This window comes from Dendrobates tinctorius, unplaced genomic scaffold (assembly GCF_039654945.1).
Source record: "Dendrobates tinctorius isolate UK_male_01 unplaced genomic scaffold, ASM3965494v1 ptg000051l, whole genome shotgun sequence".
NCBI classification, from domain to species: domain Eukaryota; kingdom Metazoa; phylum Chordata; class Amphibia; order Anura; family Dendrobatidae; genus Dendrobates; species Dendrobates tinctorius.
The window spans coordinates 23,344,579-23,368,527 of record NW_027361719.1 but is presented as its reverse complement, the minus strand read 5'-3'; positions in this window follow the sequence as shown (position 1 = coordinate 23,368,527).

The following is a 23,949-nucleotide window of genomic DNA, read 5'->3' as shown; positions in this document are numbered from 1 at the left end:
TTCTGAGCTATTGTAGAATTTACAATAGATATCACTCATGTAATGTAAGAAGTAAGTGATATCTTTGGCATTGTACTATACCTATATTTCTTTGCCATATCTGTGCATCATGAATTGTGGTATGTGTTAAAGGGGCCCACTGAGACACTTTCGCCCGGGGCCCACAAAAACCTGGAGCCGGCCCTGTTCCTATGGTTTGATATCTTGTATGCTTTTTATGTTTTGTATTGTGTATGATTTGAATTGTCTTGTGTTTTTATTAATTATCATTTCAGTACACGGTACTATTTAATTTAGTTATTGTATGTGAAACTATTTAGTCTATGATAGTCTACGGATCTATCATAAAACACGAACCCCCTTAACTATTTTGGAGTCTGTCAGGTTTACATCACGGTGTCCATCATTGTATCAGAAAAAATAGAACAGGATGCTGAACTATTTTCATCAGTAAATGAGATGGAGTCTGTGATGGTGGCAATAGAGCCTAATATATTTGAATAACAAATTTAAAACTTTTGTTTTAGCCCCTGAATAATGACCATGTCATAATGTGCCACCAATTCTATTACTTTAATGGTTGTACCTACTAGTAAACCTATTTAGGGTATTTTGTTTCTGGCAAAAGTTGCATTATTCTAGTAAATTTTCTGTTTTTTTGCGGCCAAAAAATCTGCATTCTTTTACAAAAAAAATAATAATGTGCAGGCGCTGTCTCAATTACATGCGCTATACAGTATAATGGACGCTACACGTTTCTGTGGCGGGGTGATAACTTTTAATGTTTTGAATAACCTTCTTTAATCATGGAAGAGCTCTTCTAAGTACAGACAAGCAGAAGACGGAAATTGCTTTCAACAGGGAGTCATGGACTGATTCATTGTATACTTTACTGACTAATCTTAATGCGCTATACATTGTTCATATGACAAACGTGCATATATCAATGACAGTGTAACACATCTGTCTGGAGGTGGTAAGAAGGAGATAGTGAATAGTGCCACACTCCTGCTCCATTCTGAATCCTGTGTAATTTAGATCCAATTTGGTGCACCGCTGACTGACGTAGAACGTTAAGTGTGCTTATTCAGCTCACGGTCACGGAGGCTCCCGGAAGAGATGGGATGTGTAATAGCCCTATTACAGAAAGAGCTGAAGCTCAAAATCTGGGTCTCCTGCTTATGCTGTGAACAGAAGAGGCTCTTATTAAATTCTCATGCAGTATTTGAGCAGTTTCCTTTCTCAAATACCCGCTCAGCTTGACCTAAAAGTATGCATGGAAATCATAATCATATTTTTTGGGGCACAGTTTGAATATCTTGTGTGTATATACTGTAATATATATATATATCATAAACATTTTATGTTTGAATTATTTAAAAAGCATCTTCATGTTACTTCTTCAAAATCTTAAACTCAGCAATGTCCAAAATCAGTATATACATTAAACATATAACCAACATGGTATTGGTATTTCCCATGTCATATCTGTAAACTCGTAAAGAGCTGGATATTGACTTATAGGGCCACTTAATATGGTGGTAATGGTGGTTTGCGAAAGGAGCCACTCCTTGGCTGGGTCCTTCCCTGGAGGAAGATCTGGCTAGTCCCGTGTTTGAGACTCTTAAATGAGGCTCCACGGACTTTATTTGCATATTCGTATTTCTCAGGGAGTAATGCACCTAGGATTTCACTGATTGAGCTCCTTTGCCAGCTGCCGCAGTGTTTTCTTTGACTGGTCTCCCTGAGGTCAGTGATTGTTTCGTGATATAACAAACATGGATGCATTTAAGTAAATGTGTCATAAGGAAACCATCTTCTGACAGGTTCACTTTAAAATATTTTAATAAGACTGAATATTGAAGGAAAAGACAATTCATGGTTTGGGATGCACTAACCGAAGTGAAGATCCTTGATCTAATAATAGAAGGAAGCATTTAAATGCCACACTGGCATCTTTTTCAGGTGTAAATACCAGCTGTGTGCAGTGCACATAGGAGTAAGAGGGGTTTAAATAGCCTGGAATGACTGCTACAATGGCTTGCAAAAGTATTCACCCACTTGACTTTTTACCTAATTTGCTATATTACAACCTGTGTTTAAATATTTTTGTAATATGATATGTGTGAATCAGCACTAAACAGACTAAGTTGGTGAAGTGAAGTGAGAAAAATATAGGCAAAAATTATATTTATGGTATCAAATAAACTAAAAATTTGCATGTGCATATGAATTCACCCCTTTTGCTATGAAGCCCCTAAAAATTTCTGGTGCAAGCAAGTACCTTTATAAGTCACATGAGGCTGCAACGCAAAAGGCACCACTAACCAAACAGCACATGAAAACCAAGGAGATCTCCAAACAAGTCAGGGACAAAGTTGTTGAGAAGTATAAGACAGGGTTAGGTTATAAAAAAAAAAAAAAAAAAAATACCAATCTCTGATGATCTCACGAAGCACCAATAAATGAATTTTCATCCAATGGAAAGAACATGGTGCCACAACAAATCTGCCAAGAGAGGGCCATCCACCCAAACTCTCAGCCCAAGCAAGGAGGGCATTAATCAGAGAGGCAGCACAGAGACCAAAGGTATCCCTAAAGGAGCTGTAGAGTTCTGAAGCAGAGGCTGGAGTTTCTGTCCATACGACCACAAAAAGCCGTACACTCCATAGAGTTCACGTTCATGGAATAATGGGCATAAAAAAGTCTTTACTTACACAAAGATTGTAAGGCTCATTTTGAGTTTGCCAAAAGACATATGGGAGATTCCCCAAATGTATGGAGGAAGGTGCTGTGGTCAGATGAGACCAAAATTTAAGTTTTTGGCCATCAAGAGAAACGCTATTTCTGGAGCCAAGCCAACACAGTTAACCACCCCAAGAACACCATTCCCACAGTGAAACATGGAGGTGGCAGCATCATGCTGTGGGGATATTTTTTGGCAGCAGTGAAAGAGAAAATGGTCTGAGTCGAGGGGAAGATAGATGGTGCAAAATACAGGGATATTCTTGAGCAAAACCTCTTTCAGTCTGTCAGTGATTTAAGACTGGAATGGAGGTTCACCTTCCAACAAGACAATGACCCAACACATGTTACTAAAGCAACACTGGAGTAGAGTTGCCTAGGCAAATCCCAGAACTTAATCCAATTGAGAATCTGTGGAAGATTGTTGTTCACCAGTGGAAACCATATAATTTGAAGGAGCTGGAGAATTTTTGTCTTGAGGAATGGGCAAAAATGCCAGTAGTAAAATGTGGAAAGCTCATAAAGACTTATCCACAGTGACTTGCAGATGTAACTGTCACAAAAGGGGGCTCTACAAAGTACTGACTTGAAGGGAGTGAATAGTTATGCACACTGAAATTTTCAGCTATTTTGTCCTACTTGTTTGCACCACAATAAAAAGAAAACCAAATGTTCACAATTGTAGGAATGTTCTTTACATGAACTAATGCAAACCCTCAAAAAAACTGAAATTCCAGGTTGTGAGGTAGCAAAACACGAAAAACGCCAAATGACTGGGTGAATACTTTCGCAAGACACTGTAAAAAAGATTTTTGGCATCGATTCTAGGCTATTTAAACTCCTCTTGCTCCTCTGTGCACTGTAGAGTTGTTTTTCACACCTGAAAAAGATTCCAGTCTGGTGTGAAAATGTGTCGTGGAATAAAAACCGCTTCTTGACATGATTGGATGAAGGATCTTGTTTTTGGCTCACACAGCCCACACCGTGAATTGTCAATTCCTTCAAGCACCCTGGTGGAGTTCATCCCCCAGCCATGGTTCAACAGCAGCTGTTATTGAGCTTTCACATGAGTTGTGCCTAAACAACTAGCTCAGGTGAGCACATTACAGTACTTGTATCTATTATATTTTTTTATAAAGGTATCACCGTATGATCCAGTGCACTCTATCTCCCTACAGTGTTTATACGATCTTCTAATATTATGGCGCATCACCAGGAAAAGCCATCACATTAGAGATGAGCGACTTTGCCTTTTTTCGGTTCGAGTCGGGTTTCATGAAAACTGACGTTCGCAAAAGTCGGGTCGAACGCAATCGGCCGATTATCGTGAAAAGTCGAAGGCCGACTGAAACACGAAACCCAATGCAAGTCAATGGGGAAGAAAAGTCAGCAGTGAGTGGAAGACAGGAAACACACCTACAGTGCCCATTTTAATGCCAAAAACATCAATTCTTATTACTTAAGCTTGTCAACCTTAATTTACTTTATAATAGTAGGTAGGCATTGAAAACTGGGGGCTATTTGGCTAAAGTTGTGGGGGGGTAGGGCTGGCTCCAGATTTTCGTGGGCCCAGGGCCAAAGAGTGTCACTGGGCTCCTTTAACACATGCCACAATTCATGATCCTCTGATACGGCAGAGAAATAGCGGTATAGTACAGTAGTATAGTATAAAAAATACTTCACTTCTTACATCACATGACTGATATCCATTTTAAATTCTCCAATAGCTCCAAAAACGGACAGTATTTACTCCATACAGTATTATGGCCACCGCATAGTGCGCTATACAGAGTAATGAGGCCCATATATTTCCCCATACAGAATCATTGAACCATATAATGTTCGATAAAGTATATCATAGAATCGTAGAGTTGGAAGGGACCTCCTGGGCCATCTGGTCCAACCCCCTGCTCAAAGCAGGATTCGCTAAATCATCCCAGTTAGATGTCTGTCCAGCCTCTGTTTGAAGACTTCCATTGAAGGAGAACTCGCCACTTCTCGTGGCAGCCTGTTCCACTCATTGATTACTCTAAATGTCAAAAAGTTTTTTCTAATATCTAATCTGTGTCTCCTCCCATTTAGTTTCATCCCATTGCTTCTAGTCTTTCCTTGTGCAAATGAGAATAAAGTTGATCCTTCTACAATGTGACAGCCCTTTAGATATTTGTAGACAGCTATTAAGTCTCCTCTCAGTCTTCTCTTTTGCAAACTAAACATTCCCAAATTCTGCAACCTTTCCTCATAAGACAGGGTTTGCAGACCGGTCACCATTTTGGTCGCTTTTTTCTGAACTTGCTCCAGTTTGTTGATGTCTTTTTTAAAATGTGGTGCCCAAAACTGGACACAATATTCCAGATGAGGTCTGACCAAAGAGGAGTAGAGGGAAATAATGACTTCACGTGATCTAGACTGTATGCTTCTGTTAATACATCCTAGAATTGCATTTGCCTTTTTTGCTGCTGCATCACACTGTTGACTCATATTCAGTCTGTGATCTATTAGTATACCCAAGTCTTTTTCACATGTGCTGTCACTTAGCCCTATTCCTCCCATTCTATATATGCTTTTTTCATTTTTATTGCCCAGATGTAGTACTTTGCATTTCTCCCTGTTAAAAACCATTCTGTTAGTTGCTGCCCACTTCTCCAGTTTATTTAAATCTTTTTGAATCCTCTCTCTCTCTTCTCTAGTATTAGCTATCCCTCCTAGCTTTGTGTCATCAGCAAATTTAATCAGTTTACCCTCAATTCCTTCATCTAAATCGTTGATAAAGATGTTGAACAATACAGGGCCCAGGACAGAGCCCTGTGGTACCCCACTTGAGACATTCTTCCAACTGGATGTGCAGCCATTTACGACCACTCTTTGGGTCCGATCACTAAGCCAGTTATGAATCCACCTGACAGTTGCCTTGTCCATTCCATACTTAGTCATTTTTTCAATAAGGATTGTATGAGAGACTTTGTCAAATGCTTTGCTGAAGTCAAGATATACTATATCTACAGCATTTCCTTGATCCACCCAATCAGTGATACCGTCATAGAAGGAAATTAAGTTAGTCTGACATGACTTATTAGTTACAAACCCATGCTGACTCTGTTTGATCACTTCATTCTTATCCAGGTATTGACATACATGTTGTTTAATAATTTGTTCAAAGATCTTTCCTGGTATAGAAGTCAGACTCACCGGCCTATAGTTGCCTGGGTCCACCTTCTTCCCCTTTTTGAAGATAGGAACAACATTTGCTCTTCTCCAGTCTTCTGGCACTTCTCCTGTTCTCCAAGAATTTTCAAAGATTATGGAGAGGGGTTCAAAAATTTCTTCTGCTTTCTCCTTCAGTACTCTGGGGTGTAATTCATCTGGACCTGGAGACTTGAATTCATTTAGGTTAGCTAAGTGTTTCCTCACTATCTTTCTGTTTATAGATATCCTGGATTCTTCTATTCCCTTAATAGGTGAATGATGAGCTCCACATAATGCTACAGTATATGTTGTTCCCGATGGATGAAGCTCCACTGTCTTATGGGCCCAAATAATGCTCCATATATAATGGGCCCCATTTCTAATGCTCCAGTGTATAATGGGCCCTGTAAATGCTGCTCCAGTGTCTGATGTCCCCCATTTGGAAAGCTCCAGCATATGATGGGCCTCACGGATGATGCTCTAGTGTACGATTGGTCCCAATAATGCTCCATATATAATCTGCTCCATTTACAATGCTCCAGTATATGATGAGCCCCATGGATGATGCTCCAGTGTCTTATGGGCCCAAATAATGCTCCATATATAATGGGCCCCATTTCTAATGCTCCAGTGTATAATGGGCCCTGTAAATGCTGCTCCAGTGTCTGATGTCCACCTTTGGAATGCTCCAGTGTGCCACGTGGACCCGTCCTGTGTGATGCGACCAGCAGGCCGGTAACAAGACGCGGCACGTGATACTGTCCTGTGTGACACAGCTCGCAGGCCGGTAACTAAAGGGAAGGGACACAGTTACAACGGTGGGCCCTGCGATATGGAAAGGGGAAGTGGAGACCTCCTGCACTCCCCTGAGTCAGTTTCCCTACAGCTCCTAACATTCCCTATGCCAGTTCCGCACCGGGCGCCGATCAGGAACCTGTCGCCCTAGCACACCCTACACCTATCTGTCATGAACTCATTTTCTGCTCCACCAGTTGAGAGTTCCCCTTCCATTTTCCCTCTGGTGGTGACAGGAGGTAGTGCGGTTGGTCTAAGTGGTAGTGATCTGCCACCTGATGAGGAAGATAACGATTGGATCTCTGGAGTATCAGACTGGATATAAGACAGCCGACGCCCTATCTGGGTGCTGGTGATTCAGTCTGCTTCTCAGGTCCTGGACTTCAGCTCTCTTCCAGTCTTCTCAAGTTAAGTTTGTTTTTTGCTATTGTTCACACTTGCGCTTGTTGGTCAATTCAGTTTTTTGTGTAATCAGCCTGCCCCTGCTGGGGCTATGCTGAAATTCCACTCCTATTAATCAGTATTTGCCAATCTGCTTTTTGTCCCTTATTATTTTGGCCTCTTTTTTGCTCTGTCTCACAATATTTCAGAGTGCTGATATAGGTTTAGAAGTCTAGTGATTTCAGGGTTAATTTTGCTATCAGAAGTGTTGGACAATATTTTTGTAGGTTTTTTTGGCAGATTGCAGACAGTGACTTTCCTTTTCTGTCCATTTTAGTTAGCCAGGCCCCATCGTTTGCTCAGCCTATTTTCCTGCCTTTGTTTGTATTTTCATCTTGCTTCACCATCAATACATGTGGGGGGCTGTCTTTCCTTTGGGTTCTGCTTTGGGGCAGTTAGTTTTCCTCTTTTCCTGCTTTAGACTTATGTAGTTCTCCGGTTGTAACGAGGCGTCTAGGACCGACGTAGGAACGCTCAACGACTGCTGCTAGTTGTGCGGGTAAGATCAGGGATCTGCAATCTGCATAGTTACCAACTTCTCTGGTTTTCTGAGACTTGGCTTGTTGCCTTTTTTTCCTCCTCGGTTTCCCATTCATAACACGTATCCCTCGCTAGGGAACTGGGTGGCGCAGGCACTGGCTCCACCGCTGTACTAATACACACTAAGGAAAAACACAAATGGGGAAACACAACTTAGCTTTACTCTGTTGCACTTGCTCCTGGCAACAGAGTCAACCACCAGCATGCAGCTCTACTCCTGAATCGCTGCCAAGCTCGGTCCTGTCAGAGCTACAAGGAAATCCCCTATGATTCCTCCCACACCAGGGCTAAGACCGTGCTGCAAGGAACGCTCTCCAGCTCATTCCTCCACCAAGGATGGTTGAAATGAACACTATCACCAACACTGATTGCAACACCTGTGAGTCTTTTATAGCAGAACCAGCAATCACACCTGCATTATAATCATGTGCACTAACTAAAGAAACTAGAGTGCAATGACGCTCACCACCACCGGGGGCAAACTTGAACAAACGACACCCCAGTGCAATAATACTAATGGCCACCGGGGGCAAAAACCAACCTTAAGCACAGCTTAGAAAAAAAAGATTATCTGTGCTTTTTATCAGTCATGATCCAGCATGGATCATGACACAGTGTATGGTGGGCCCCATATATCATTCTTCAGAGTATAGTGCTCCCCAAAAATTGCTCCCAACCTTTGAAACAATTAAATAAGTCTCCTCGCTAGGGAATCCCTGTACTCTGGACTCCTCGTCGTCCCCATCTTCCATCTCTCTGCACTTGGACTGTTTAGGCAGAGGGCTTACAGACGTGATGTCATCGCGCTCCCTGACCAGAATGTCACTGCCCGGAAATGCGGAAAACGTCATGGCGGTGGAGCAGGGAGAGGTAAGTATTTCAACGTTGCAAGTGCTGTGATCCTGAGCAAGGAGGGGGGCCCACTTGTTGGCGACGGCACTGGCACAGGGCCCCTCGTAGTATGGCGGTGTGTCTGACAGCGGGTGGGTGGGGGTGGGGGTGCCCACTGGCAGAGACACTTTTGCGTACTATGAGGGGCCCTGTGCCAGTGCCGTCGCCCATGAGTATGCCCCCCCACCTGCTCAAGGAACCTGCACTTTCATCTGCACCTTCCTCTTTGTCACCGTGTAAGGTGGTATAGTATGCGGGAAGGGGATCCTAAGTTTCATCAGGGTCAGATTCTGGCTGTGTAGAGGGCGAGGAGAATGTAGTGGTCTGGGTCAATGTACCAGCAGAATCATCTAGCAGTGGCTGGGCATCAGTGCACTTGTGGCGCCCCCAGGAGTATGGTCGCCACAGTGGCATTACCTTCCTCCTAGGGAGTGTGATGTCATGCTTGGGAGCAACAAAGGATCTCTCTAGCAGTTAGACCAACACACAACACAGTTCCCACTCCAGGCCAGCAGGGAGAGCTCTGAACCTGACTGCTGAGGAGCTGCTCTCTGTGGTCGGGAGGAGGGAAGCTAGGGCAGTCTGTGAAGGGAAGGGGAAGTGTGTGAACGTGAGAAGGGGAGCTGGAGGATGAGCAGAGTTAAGGCTCATCACTCCTAGGTGGAGCGCATGGTCCGGATTCCGGTCTCCGAGTTTGTAGGGACACTGACGGTCCTGCAGCAGAAACCGGAGGAAGTTGCAGCTGTAAATGCTCTGTTCCCAACTAAGACTCGGAGGCCCCAGCAGCGATGTGTGTGAGCCAGAAGGAAAAGGCTACAGCTGCCTGCCATACGAGAAAGTTCCAAAAGAGAGTGAACAGGGGGAACTTCAGTGAACTCAGTACTGCGAGTACCTCAGATAAGCGCTAGAACGGAGGCCACACTACGTATCTGCAGAGAGAGAATTCCTAAATTCCTAATTTGTACTTTACCAAGTACAGGTAAAGGAACTGCACGACTGTGTCTGTCATCTTTCTCCTGCGTCTGGTGCACAGCTCTGCTACATCCTGCACTGCACACCATCTACCAACTCTTTCATCTGCCCTGTGACTACAGACCTACCTGTGATGGGCTTCTACATCTTAGCTGCACCACAACATCTGTCCCAGAAAAGCGACACTGCAGCGCTGGTCAATCTTATCAGAAACCACAGGTGGCGTCACGTATCATTCACCTATAAACGTTATTCACCCCTTTGCATGGACGCCCAGGGCCACGGACCGGGTCACCACCACCGTGACACATCCCTCTGAGACACCGGCCCAGTACCGATTAACCCCACTGTCCTGGCTGGCGACCCACACTCCATGTCAGATTCATCTTGGACTGTGGAATTCATGATTTGACTTGATAACCCAGGCATGGTATGTGAGAAAGAGCTACATGGAATAATGTGAACTGTGGCCTGCTAAGCCAAAACCAGTTCCTGATGCTCCGGCTTTAAAAGTGGATAACCTGCTCCCAGAAAAGGTAGCCTTCCAGGCCTTCTGGAGCCAGACCAAGACGCAGGCTCAACACCTCCTGCCTTAGCTGCTATTGTGCTTTTGCCACTACCAGCAGATGCACCACCACCATCAGGACCAGCTGGCCCCCGCACGCCCACGTCCGCAGCCTCTTCCACCATACTACCAAATTTTGGAGAAAATCTACCCAAAATAACATCAGATATATGGTACTGTATCAGAAGCGTACAGCTGTATACAGTCAAAGGATAATTGTAAATCTCCGTATATATTTCATGAGTCACACAGAGATGCTCACAGGCTTAGTAGGGATTAGACAAGAATATAAAAAGTAGAAAAAGGGTACAGTATCATCAGATAGCAGGTATATATAGTATAGTTTAAACATTCTAAATCTCCGTATATATTTCAGGAGGCAGACACAGATGCTTTCAGGCTCAGTATGGATTACAACACAATATAAAAAGCCGTTAAACGGTAATGGATCTAACGCGTACAGCTGCACACAGTGTAGGGGTCATTGTCAAGCTCAGTATTTATTTCCAGAGTCAGAAACAGACTCTCACTTGGTCAGTTTGGATTAAACCAGAATACAAAAAGCAGTAAATGGGTAATGTATCACAAGCGTAGAGCTGTATACAGTGTTGGGGTAATTTTTAAATCTACATATAAATTGCAGGAGTAACCCACAGACTCTCACATGCTCAGGATGGATCACACCACAATATAAAAAGAAGATCCGCAAGAAATATTCACACATGTGGGCCAATGTTCCAGGTGTCAATGATACACTTATGTGGTGGGTGGAGGAGGACTTTCCTGCAGAAATGGTACAGTATCACCAGATACCAGGTATATATAGCATAGTTTAAACATTAAACATGTACATCTATATATCAGGAGTAGTGTTGAGCCACCCCGCTAGTGTCCGAGTTCGGTTCAGTTCGTCGAACAAGAGGCAAGGTCGTTGAATGTTCGTCGAACGTTCAACGAACACCGTCGAACCCCATTGAAAACAATGGCAGGCAAACACAAACACATACAAACACATACAAAACACCTTAAAAGGTGTCCCAAAGCAGGCAAAATGCTCAGAAGACACAAATAACATATGGAAAAGGGCAACTACATATAGAAAAGAGGTGGAGGAGTAAAAGGAGGAGGAGGAGACACAGATATAGGCATGTCATGCCCATATAAAATAAAGAAAGGCTGGAATAAAAATCTAAAATGAAAAAAAAAACTATAATTCTACACTCGAAGACGATCATATACCGTCAGACTTCCCACCATAAATTATGCCAACTGCCGATCAGGCGGCGTTATTCCCACGACCCTCCGAACAGCGTCCATGAAGGCAAAGTGTTTGGTTTCCGGGGGCAGTATGGTTGCAAAGCTGAACCTTAAAGGAATGTCCAGAAGGGCACAACCAGGTGTGGAGCCTGCAGCTAAATTGGACTCCACACGGGCAACCTCAACCATGCCAGCCACAGGAAGGATGGACAGATTGCAAGCGTTCTCGATTCTGTGGGTGGTGGTGCATTGCCGTTTTTAGTTGTGCTAGCGATTTATCAGCTTAATTCCGTTATTGAACGAGACTCCGGCATGCCCCCGCGGTCCGCGTCCAGCTTACTAGAGGGACACGCGAGGCTCTGGCACGCGAGATCGAGCAATAACGCGTCTGTCATGCCCTTACATGTCCGGGACTGCATGCGCGCTACACTGAAAGGACCAGCGTGTGTCGCTTACAGGTGCGGATAACCCGCTGAACCCCGTTAGTGATGGGGATCTGGGATTCCAATTCTTCCCCGCAAACGAGGATTTCCCAGTAAGTGCAGGTCAACCGGAATTCCGGAATTAGGCCTAACCGGCATTCCAGAAAGAATGTGAAAAAATTAAGTGTCCAAACCACAGGTGCTGTAGCTTGCTTAACAGCTGGGCTCCTCTGCTGAGTAGCACACAGTTCTTATATAAACAGGCGGCATAGCTTGGTTCACGGGTGGGCAACTCTGCTGAGTAGCAGACAGTGCTTACATAAACAGGCGGCATAGCTAGGTTCACGGGTGGGCTCCTCTGCTGAGCAGTAGACACAGGTACTAGGCCCAAAGTATTCACTGGGCTAAATGCAGTCAAAAACTGGTTCTTTCATAAACAGGCGGCATAGCTAGGTTCACGGGTGGGATCCTCTGCTGAGTTGCAGACAGTGCTACAAGGCCCAAAAGGATTTTCTGGACAAGATGCGGTGAAAAATTATAAGAAACACACACGGTGTAGCTCCTTTACAGGTGTACTACACCGCTGGCTACCAGACACCGCTACTATGCCATGAAACTGTCTATTAACATTGAAAACCATTATTAATGTGAAAATAAAGTTACGCTTTTGGTGAACGAAACGTTCTCGAATGGAACTTCGAACAGCTGAATTTTAAGCAAAGTTTTCGAGTTCGATGAACGGCTTGAACACCATCCAAAACAGCTCGAATTTGAAATTGGCAAACAGTTCGACTCAAACACCACTCATCTCTAATCAGGAGGCAGACTCAGACGGTCTCAGGCCCAGTATGGATTCGACAAGATTGTAGAAAGTTGAGACAGGGTACAGTATCACCGGATACCAGGTATATATAGCATAGTTTACACATTAAAAATCTATGTCTATATATCAAGAGGCAGACTCAGATGGTCTCAGGCCCAGTATGGATTCGACAAGATTGTAGAAAGTTGAGAAAGGGTACAGTATCACCGGATAACAGGTATATATAGCATAGTTTAAACATTAAAAATCTCTGTGTATATTTCCGGAGTCCGACAAAGACACTCACAGCCTCAGTATGGATTAGACAAGAATCTAAAAAGTAGAAAAATGGTAATGTATTCGAAGCATACACCAGTATACACTGTTGGGGTATTTTTAAATCTTCATATATATTGCAGTTTCAGTAAGACTGTCCAGACTCTCCGAAAGAGGAAACGAGATGGATAAAAGTACAGATGGAAAGTCGAGTGATTGCAGAAATTTTGGAATTATAAATCACGGGAAAACCTCCCGGGAGAATTCTCAGAGGCGATGCTGACCCTCAATTACTTTGTCTGTGGAGACAGCGAAAACAGTTCTTTGTGAAGAAAGGGTTGCTGTATCGCAGTACCGAGGATCCCCTCACCGTTACTCATCTCCATCAAATTGTGATCACAGGGAGAGATGTAGACATGGTCCTCACTGCCTATCATGATCTGTCAGGTAACTTTGGATTGCAAAATACAGAAGCCACAGGCCGTAGACGATTCTATTGGATTGGCATGAGAGGACACATTTAAAAATGTGGGCAGGAATGTCACACGTCTGTGAGTAGGAAAACTGAAAGCTGACGATAAACCACCACTGCTTCTCATTGTGAGTCGACGTCCATAACAAATGGAAGCCATTGATCATCTGAAGATAGAGCCCAGCAGGACAGGGCATAGCTACGTCTTAACCATCATCTATCAGTTCACCAAATTTGTAGTGGCAGTCCCAGTGAAGGATTTAACAGCCCAGACTACACAGCGGTGGAGCAGGGAGAGGTAAGTATTGCAAGTGCTGGGGCCCTGAGCAAGCAGGGGGGCCCACTCGTGGGCAGTGGTATGGCACAGGGCCCCTCATAGTGTGCCGGAGTGTCTGACGGCGGGTGTGCACCCCCACCATCAAAGACACTTGATTGTACTAGGGACCCTGTGCCAGTGCCGTCGCCCAAGAGTGGGCCCACCCACCTGTCCAGGGCAACGGCACTCGCACGGGTGCGTGCGCCAGGTGGTGACCCTGGCCTTGGGAGGGGAGGCAGCCCAGATAGGGAGGTTGAAAAAATGGCATATGTTGATGTTGGACATTCAGCAGCTGCAAATGGAGGAATTGGAGAAGTCCGAGGAAGAGAAGGACAAAAGCGAGCCATTTTTCTGGCAACCTATGTGTCATCAGGGGACGGTGGGACAAAATCGTTTGAAACTCATGCATGGTTCAATTTAATGAAGGTTAGATCATCAACATTTTGGGTCGACAGACGGGTCCTTTTTTCAGTCAGGATTGATCCAGCAGCACTGAAGACTCTTTCGGATAGCACACTAGCAGCAGGGCAAGCGAGCTCCTGTAAGGCATATTGTGCCAATTCAGGCCAGGTGTCCAGCTTACAGGCCCAATAGTCAAAGGGGAATGACCTGTGAGGGAGAACATCGATATAGGAGGAGAAGTAGTTTGTAGCCATAGTTGACAACTGCTGTCTCCTGTCACTTTCAATCGATGCAGTATTACCAGTCATGTGAGCACTACTTGAAGAAGCAGTCCACAACATGGTCATGAAACCCCTGTCTCCAACGCCACTTCGGATGTGTGCACCATGACACCTCTTCCATGTTGCCCCCTACGGCTCGTGAGAGAACCATCACCGCTGCTGTTTGCTGGAAATGCCTCAAACAAATGGTTTACCAGAGTTGATTGTTTGTTAGCCAATATTAGCTCTAGGTTCTCCTGTGGCATGATGTTTTAGAATTTGCCTTTATAGCATGGATCCAGGATGCTGGCCAACCAGTAGACATCATCGTTCATCATTTTGGCAATGCGGGCTCCCTTTTTAGGATCTGCAAGGCATAATAACACATGTGGGCCAATGTTCCAGGTGTCAATGATGCACTGCGAATGCTGGGTGGAGGAGCACTTTCTGGCAAATCCACATCCCTCCAGTCACGCACAAACCCTGTACCTGACCTTGTCACACCAACATTTTCTCTTGCCCCCTGAGAAGCATCCTCCTCCCCTAAATAATCATCCCCATCATCCTCCTCCTCCTCCTCCTCTTCCTCTTCTTCCTCCACCTCATCCAGGAGAGTTCCCTGAGCAGACAATGGTTGACTGTCATCAAGGCTTCCCTCCTCCTCTTCCTCCTCGGCTCAGACGCCTGCTCCTTAATGTGCATCAAAGTTTGCATGAGCAGATGCATAAGTGGGATGCTCATGCTTATGATGGCGTCGTCTGCGCTTACCAGCCGTGTGCATTCCTCAAAACACTGAAGGACTTTACAGAGGTCTTTCAGCTTCGACCACTGCACACCCGACAACTCCATGTCTGCCCTCAAACTGCCTGCCTGTGTATCCTCCCACAAATGCATTACAGCCTGCCTCTGTTCGCACAGCCTCTCAACCATGTGCAGGGTGGAATTCTACCTTGTTGCAACGTCGATAATTAGGCAGTGCTTGGGAAGGTGGAGCAATAGCTGCATCTTCTGCATACGACTGGAGTGTACGAGTGACCGGCGGATGTGCGAGCACAGTCTTCACACCTTATGGAGTAGGGTTGTTAACTCCGGATATTTATTGAGGAAGCACTGCACCACCAGGTTCAAGGTGTGAGCCAGGCAAGGTATGTGTCTAAGTTTTGAAAGGGCTATGGCTGCCACAAAATTCCAGCCGTTATCACTAACTATCTTGCCTGCCTCAAGATGTAGACTGCCCAGCCATGACTCAGTTTGTCACTGCAAGTAGTCAGCCAGTACCTTCGCGGTGTCTGTTGTTGCCCAAACACATCATCTTCAACACAGCCTGCTGACGCTTACCACTAGCTGTTCAATAGTGGGACACCTCGTGTGCAACACCGGCAGCTGCGGATGGAGTGCTCGTGCGACTGCGCTCTGTGGACGAGCTATCGCTTCTGGAGGAGGAGGGTCGAACGCCTACAGCCAACTGTTTCCTATACTATGGGCAAGGCAGCACTGTCCCACCGCCGCTGTCCCCTGTGGACCCTGCATCCACCACATTAACCCAGTGCGCAGTGATGGACACATAACGGCCCTGGCCATGCCTAATGGACCATGCATCTGTTGTGAGGTGCACCTTTCCACTCACTGATTGCTTGAGTGCATGGACAATGCGGTCTTGCACATGCAGGTGGAGGGCTGGGATAGCTTTTCGAGAAAAGAAGTGCCGACTGGGTAGGTCATAGCGTGGTACTGCGTAGGCCATGAGCTCGCAGAAAGCTTCGCTTTCAACCAACCGGTAGGGCATCATCTCTAACGAGATTAGTTTGGCAATGTGGGCGTACAAACACAGTGTACGCGGATGAGAGGATGAGTACTTTCTTGTCCTACTCAGAGTCTCTGGTAGGGTGAGCTGGACTTGAGAGCTGCATATGGTGGAACTAGCGGTGGACTTGGCGGACTGAGAGAAGGTTGGTGATGGTGTTGGTGGTCTTGCTGATGGCCTAGATTCAGTCTTTCGTAGCAATATCATTGTGATTCCCTGACTACTTTGGCCTTGCGATGACACCTCAACATTTGCTGCTGGTGGTGTGCTAACCGGTGTGCTTACAGTGGGGGAAGCGATGTAGCGTTGCTGACTACCTTCATTCGGAGCAGGTGCACATGTGGTGCGTGAGGTTTGGTAGTCCGTCCATGCTTGCAAGTGCATGGTGGTTAAATGTCTAAGCATGCAACTGGTATTCAAATTTCTCAGATTTTTCCCTCGGCTACAGGTCTTTGCGCACTTCTTACAGATAACCTTTGCCTGATAATTAGGATTTTGTTCAAAAAAGTGCCACACTGCACTCTTCCTACTATGGAAGACATTTTGAGGCCTTGCATGCTGTGCTAATTTGACCATCTGGCCAAGCTGTCCTGCAACACTTTTGGTTTTTATAACCCGTTTTTGGACTGCTACGGGCCTGCCAGATAACAGCTGTTGCGATGTCGATGCCTGCTGCGGATCCTCCTCCTCCTCTTCTGAGCTATTGGCAGCGGCACCCTCTTCCCCCAATTTATGCCAATCTGGGTCAACAACAGGGTCATCCATCACCTCCTCTTCAATTTCATGTGCACCTTCCTCTGTCACCGTGTAAGGTGGTATAGTATGCGGGAAGGGGCACATGAGTTTCATCAGGGTCAGGTCAGGAAAATGTACCCAAAATACCACCAGCTATATGGTACTGTAAAATAAGGTACAAGGTATATATAGTATTGAGGTGAATTTGAATCTCCCTAGAGATTTTAGGAGGCTGAACAACAATCTCAAGCCCACTATAGATTACACTTCAATTTAACAGGCTGAAACAGGCTGGTGTATGACAAGATACAAGGTGTATATAGTATTGGGGAGAATTTGAATCTCCCTAGAGATTTTAGGAGGCTGAACTATTATCTCAGGCCCACTATAGATTACAGCTCAATTTAACAGGCTGAAATAGGCTGGTGTATGACAAGATACAAGGTGTATATCGTATTGGGGAGAATTTGAATCTCCCTAGAGATTTTAGGAGGCTGAACTATTATCTCAGGCCCACTATAGATTACACCTCAATTTAACAGGCTGAAATTGGCTGGTGAATGACAAAGTACAAGGTGTGTATATAGTATTGGGGAGAATTGGAAGCTCCCTAGAGATTTTAGGAGGCTGAACTATTATCTCAGGCCCACTATAGATTACAATTACTAGTACATATAAACTTAATTGACAATATTTTGACTAAAAAAGTGAAAAAGCCATGCCACCATGACAAGGTGGCCCCTAACTTCAGTATTTCATTTTGCTATGTGCCAGCAGGTCTCAAAATACACAAGGAACAGAACCTTGACCAATCTGTTTTGCACCTGATTTTTGAGGCCTGATGGCACATGTCAAAGTGAAATACTAGAGTCAGAGACCATCCTGATTGCGTACGCCTTGTTGTGGTGGGATAGCTTTTCCACTTTTTATGTACTTGTACTATACCATTTATTTATTTACTTACTGAAGGACATTTGCTCATTTTTTTCATTCTAGGTATACAGAGAGAGTACTATGGTCAATACTATCTTCTGCTTCCTAGTATGGACTGAAAATAGAAATGAGTATTAGGAAAGCATCATGGATAGAAAAGGCGACACTTCAAACAATTTACAATCATCAGTCAGATTACATATTTCAATCTTAGAGCTGTTAGTCATAGATGTGACTAAGAGCCTTTGGGCATGAAACATGTAAGCCGACTGATTTTAAATGAATTGGAATAATTCAGGTTAACTTATACACGTCTCTGCGGTGCAGAATGTATCTTTGCCATGCATTATAGAAAAGCTACAAAACATATAGCATAATCTGTTATGTGTTTGCTGTACTTTACTATTTACAGAAAATTATTTTAGCTTTCGTGGGTGGTGTTAAAGGGAATCTGTTACCAGGTTTATGTTATTCTATGTACAGTACTAACCAAAAGTTTGGACACGTGTTCATGCAATGGTTTTCCCTGTTCTTATTAGCAATGTGCAAATTACACATGCACAGAATGTGCAAATTGTAGATTCAAAATGAAGGCACAAAATAACACAAAGAAACACAACAAGTGTGAAACAAATCAGAAAATGGGTTTAAACTTAGATTCCTCAAAGTCACCCACATTTTACTCTGATGACAGCTGTACACCCCCTTGGCATTATTTCCATCAGCTTCATCAGGTAGTCACCTGGAATGGCTTTCCACCATTCTTGAAGGAGTCCCCATAGGTACTAAGCACTTGATAGCTGTTTTGTCTTCACACTGCGGTCCATCTCATTCCAAACTATCTCAATTAGGTTGAGGTTGTCTGAATGGGGGCCATGTCATCTGAGGCAGCACTCCATCCATCTCTTTCTTAGTCAAATAGTCATAGCTTGGAAGTATGTTTTGTGTTATTGTCCTATTTAATCTCAAATGAGGGCTCCATTAAGTGCAAGCTAAATTGTATGGCATGTCATTGTCGAATACTATGGTAGTCATGCTGGGTAAATCTGTCTTAAATTTGGAGTAAAATGCAAACAGTATCACCAGAAAATTATCCCCACATTTTCAAAGCTCACCTACCATGCTCCACAGTGAGCAACAAACATGCAGAATCATCTTTTCACCTTTTCTGCATCTCACAAAGACACAGAAGTTGTTAGGGATTGTGTTTCTGAGCTTCTACCAGGGAATTGATCTGGTCTGGAGGTACGCTACCCTGTTTGCAAATGCCGCCATTGTCCTGCTGGTACCCTGTCAGCCTTCCCTGGTTATCAGGAAGGGGTTTGTTCACCCTGAAGGTGGAGCTACCACACCCAGGGAAACCATCCCAATCTAGTCGCTGACTTATGGCAAAGTCGGGTTTCGCCAACCGAAACTTGACCACAGCGTGAAGTCGGCCATGTGGTCAGCAAAACGAGCGCCAAAGTCGGATTTTCCAGAATGCTTGCACATGACTTTTTTCAGCCACTGAGCAAGGACATACACTGTGGGCAATGAGATGACATTTGCAGCGTCTGGGGGGAGAGAGAGAGAAAGAGAGAGAGGAGAGAGAGAGTTTGCGCACTTTAAAAAAGCGGTCCGGTATGTAGGTGTGTTTACTGTCCTCCACTCCCTGCCGACTTTGCTTCCCCATTGACTTGCATTGGGTTTCGTGTTTCAGTCAGACCTCTGACTTTTCCCGATAGTCGGCCGATTTCGTTCCACTCGACTTTTGAGAAAGTCGGGTTTCATGAAACCCGACTCGACCCTAAAAAAGGCAAAGTCGCTCATCTCTATATTGTAGCATTACATTCAGGAGTAGTAGGTTATGTGGGAACACGGGATGCTTAATCTATCAAGGATTTCACTGCCGGGCAGTCATGGACGCTGTGTTCCCCGGTTGCCAGGCAATGCAGGAAGCAACTGTGCCTGGTACTAGGCATTGGAGGGATTGTGTCCATTTTAATATTTATTGCAGCACCTATGTGCTGTGGTGGTGAGTAGTGCTAGCAGTATTAGTTGCTCTCCTTTCAGGGTTTATCTTAGGGTTCTTCTTGTCTCTTCATGCTACCCTGCTAGGGTTTCTTGCGAAAGTACTTACCTGATTCTTGACAAGGCAACGGCCGCTTCAACAGGCTGCAGCTGCCCAGTGACAGTGGGCCTGGGAAGGGCTTTGCCAAAGTCTCCCTCCCATTTACTGGGAGCTGGGTGAAGATGAATCCTGGCCCTTTAAAGCTCGCCTAGTTGGGGCAGCTCGCGCCAAGTATGTCTGTGGCTTTGCCTTTGCTGGTTTGGTGCCAGTTTTTCCGGGTTTCTCTGCATTAGCACATAACAGAATAAATATATATATATATATATATATATATATATATATATATATCTATTATATAAAGCTCAAGTGTGTGTATGTCCGGGATAGGCATCCGCACCGTCGCAGCTACAGCCCCAAAATTTGGCACATTCACACGTCTGGACCCCGAGAGTGTCCTAAGCTATGTTGTGAGGCGAAATTTTAACCCTGCGCGTTCCAACTCACCAAACAATTTTGCCCCTATCTACATAATGGGGAAAAAATGTGTGTGTGTAGCAAGCCCCGCCCCTCATTATGATGTCACAATGGTTTCCATGGCGACGCTGATGTCATCATAAGTTGCAACGGGACTATGGGATGGAGGATATGTATGATGGGTATATGGGCATGGGACTATGAGATGAAGGATGTGTGATGGGTATATGGGCACTCGACTATGGGATGGCGAATATGTATGATGGGTATATGGGCATGAGACTATGGGATGGAGAATATGTATGATGGGTATATTGGCATGGGACTATGGGATGGAGGATAATTATAAAACCACAGTTAGTTACTATGCCTGGGCAGTGCCGGGCTCTTCAGCTAGTGTGTGTATGTGTATATATATATATATATATATATATATATATGGATCCAGTCAAGCAGCTTACCAACCAGATGCAGGGAAATGTTCCAGAATTTGGCGGACACCAGCACAACCAGGCCCTGGCTCAAGGGGTTCCTCCAACACAGGAAAGTTCTAACCCCCTTCTCACAGTGGGGGTGATTCCCATAGAACCTAAGGTGCCACTTCACGATTTTTGGGAGGGAGATTTGAAGCAAATTAAAATTTGCAAGGAGGGGTGCAAATTATATTTCCAGTTACACCCTGTTTTCTCTGGGAACGAAAGTGCTCGGGTTGGTCTTTCCTTTCTTAGAGGTGATCCCTAGTCCTTGGTATTTTCATTACCCTCGAGTTCTTCCATACTCTCATCAATAGATAAATTTTTTAAGGCTGTGGGGCTGATCTATGATGACTACTGCTCCCAGTTTCGTAGGTGGGCCATTAAGACTGGGTAGATTGATGCTGCTCTTCGGAGTACATACCTTTCTGGCTTAATGACCATATTATCAATATGGTCACCATGACATTAGCTGTGTGACATGATCGAAGAAAACGGGAGAGATGTCGGGAGAAATTGACCTTCTGGAGAAGTTCATCCATACCCTCCGCTGGTCTTGAGGCTGTGGGAGAAACCCATGCAGCTTGGTGAAGTTGGTGCCTCTCAGGAGTTAAGGCAACAAATGTGGCATCAACTATAGCATCTTCTATGCAGTTCATTGAGCCACCTGGGTTGTGAATGTTTGGAGCCAGCAGGAGATGACTACGCCAAGCTGGCTTCAGGGATCCCCAACTAGGCACTTAGGTATCACTAACAAATAAATTACTCTTACCTACTGTTGTCACGTTTAGTGGTAATAGTGTGGAGGGTTAAGATTTTGTTAATTGCGGGGCTGAGATGTTTTTTGAATGCCATTGCCAAGGAGGTTCCTCTTATCTCCTTGGATGCATCTATAAGAATATTTTCTCTTGATAATTGTCCCCTTGCCTGGAATATTGGGTATCGCGACACTGAAGCAGTGTCTAGCACCACAGATTTTCTGCACAAGAAAGAGGCATGGCTTTTTATTTTACAGGCTCTTCTTACCGCTGTGGTGTTAGGTGTCCCTTGGCTTCACACCCATAAATCTATTATTGACTGGGAAAGGGGGGATTTTGTTAAGTAGTCCTCCAACTGCCAATTCCTTTTAGCCTTGGCAGAGTTCACCCTAAACAATAGACATCACAAGGGCTCGAGAATGTCTCTTTTTTTCTGTACTCTAGGATTTCATCCTAGGTCTCCATGTTTTGAGGGAGGATATGATGTATGGTCCGTGCAACTATCCATTACCTCTGGAAGGTCTGGGGGAGGCCCGTATCCATCTCAAGAAAGCAGGTGAGAGCATGGAGAGGCAGGTCGATAGGCACCGTCAGAAAGGTTGCAAACTCAGAGTGGGGGACAGAGTTTGTTTGTCTACTAAGAATCTCAAGATTAAGGTACCATCTCCTAAGATTGCACCCAGGTTTATAGGCCCATTTCCACCATCGAGGTTGTCAATAAGGTCTTTTTTGAGTAGCTTTGCATCTTTTATGCGGGTTCCCAATGTTTTTCACAAGACCTTATTAATAAAGGTGGTTACTCGGCTTGTGATCCAGGATCCTCCTCTTTCTGTTCTAGTAGATAATATAGAGGAATTTGAAATAGAAAGTATTGTGGACTCTCATAGAATTCAGAACTCATCGTTGAGTTCCATAAGAGGTTTCCGGTCAAGGTGGATGGGGAAAGCCCAGAGGTCTCTTCTAGGGAGGAGGGTACTGTTAGGAATTGTGGTTCTGTGCTCCCACCTGGGAATGGATCGGGTCTGGTGCTACACTACACAGGTCGCAAGTACCTCCATTTTCTTGCTGGCCCCGGGAGTGTATATTGTCAGTCTTTCCCAGTTATCAGGAAGGGGTCTATTCACCTTGGAAGCAAGCTACCAATCTTATGGAGCATCATGTTCTGGAGTAGTAGGATGTGTGGGAATGCGGGATGCCTTATCTCCCACAGATTTCACTGCCCGGGGAACATGGAACACTTTGTTCCCCGGTTGCCATGCAACACAGAATGCTGCTGTGTCTGGTACTAGGCAGTAGTGGTATTGTGCCCATTCTGCTGTCAAGCTAGCAAAGAGTGGAGGTCGGGTAGTGATTGGGAGGTATCCAACACTGGGAGTGTAGCACGAAGAGACAAGTAAACGAACCCTAAGATGAAACCTGAAAAGAAAGCAACCAGTGCCTAGTCAAGAACCAGGTAGGTACAACCTGCGACCTACCTGGTTCTTGACTAGGCATTGGTTGCATCCCCAGATGCCAGCAGCCCAGCAATAGCAGACCTTGGAAGGGCTCTGCCAAAGTCGCCCTCCCATTTACTGGGAGCTGGGTGAAGAGTATCCCCTTTCCTGGTTTGATGCCAGCCTTGCTGCATTAGTGCATAACAGAAGTTGATCCCAAAAGACTAAATTTTTTACTCATCAGACCACAGTACAGATTTCCACAGATCTAATGTCCAGATCTTGTGTTGCTTGGCTGAAACAATTCTCATCTTGTTAGAGGTCCTCAGTAGTTGCTTCTTTGCAGCAATTTGACCATAAAGACTCCTTTGGTTATTTGAGGTCAATATGCATCTACTACTTGTCTGTACATCATTTATGAGGGCTGTTATCTGAAGTGCTGTCAATTTATAGCTGGCAACACTGATGAACTTTCCTAAGGCAGTCCTCATGAGAACCATTTTGATCCTCGCAGTTGATGGTTTTGATAACTGCACTTGAGGTGAGGATACATTAATTTTCCTGATTGACTAACCTTCTTTTCTTAAGAAATGTTTCACTGTTGTCTCTCTTTACTTAGTTAACTGTTTTTTATCATAGAATTCGCCATAGGTTTTTAGGCTTAGAAACAGTTGTTGAATTAGTCTTAGCAGTGTATTGAGCTATGTACCAAACCTGCCTTTGCAAAGCACACATGAAGGCAGCAAATATTTTCCAAAGCCTTGTTGTGATTTCGTAAATGAATTATTCATGAAGAATGGGTATCATTGGAATGACTGCAGGTGACTACCTGATTAAGCTGCTTGAGAGAATGCTAAAGGGTTCTAAAGCTGCCATCAAACTAAAAGGTGGGTACTTTGTGAAATCTAAGGTTCAACACATTCCGATTTATGTGACACACGTTTCTT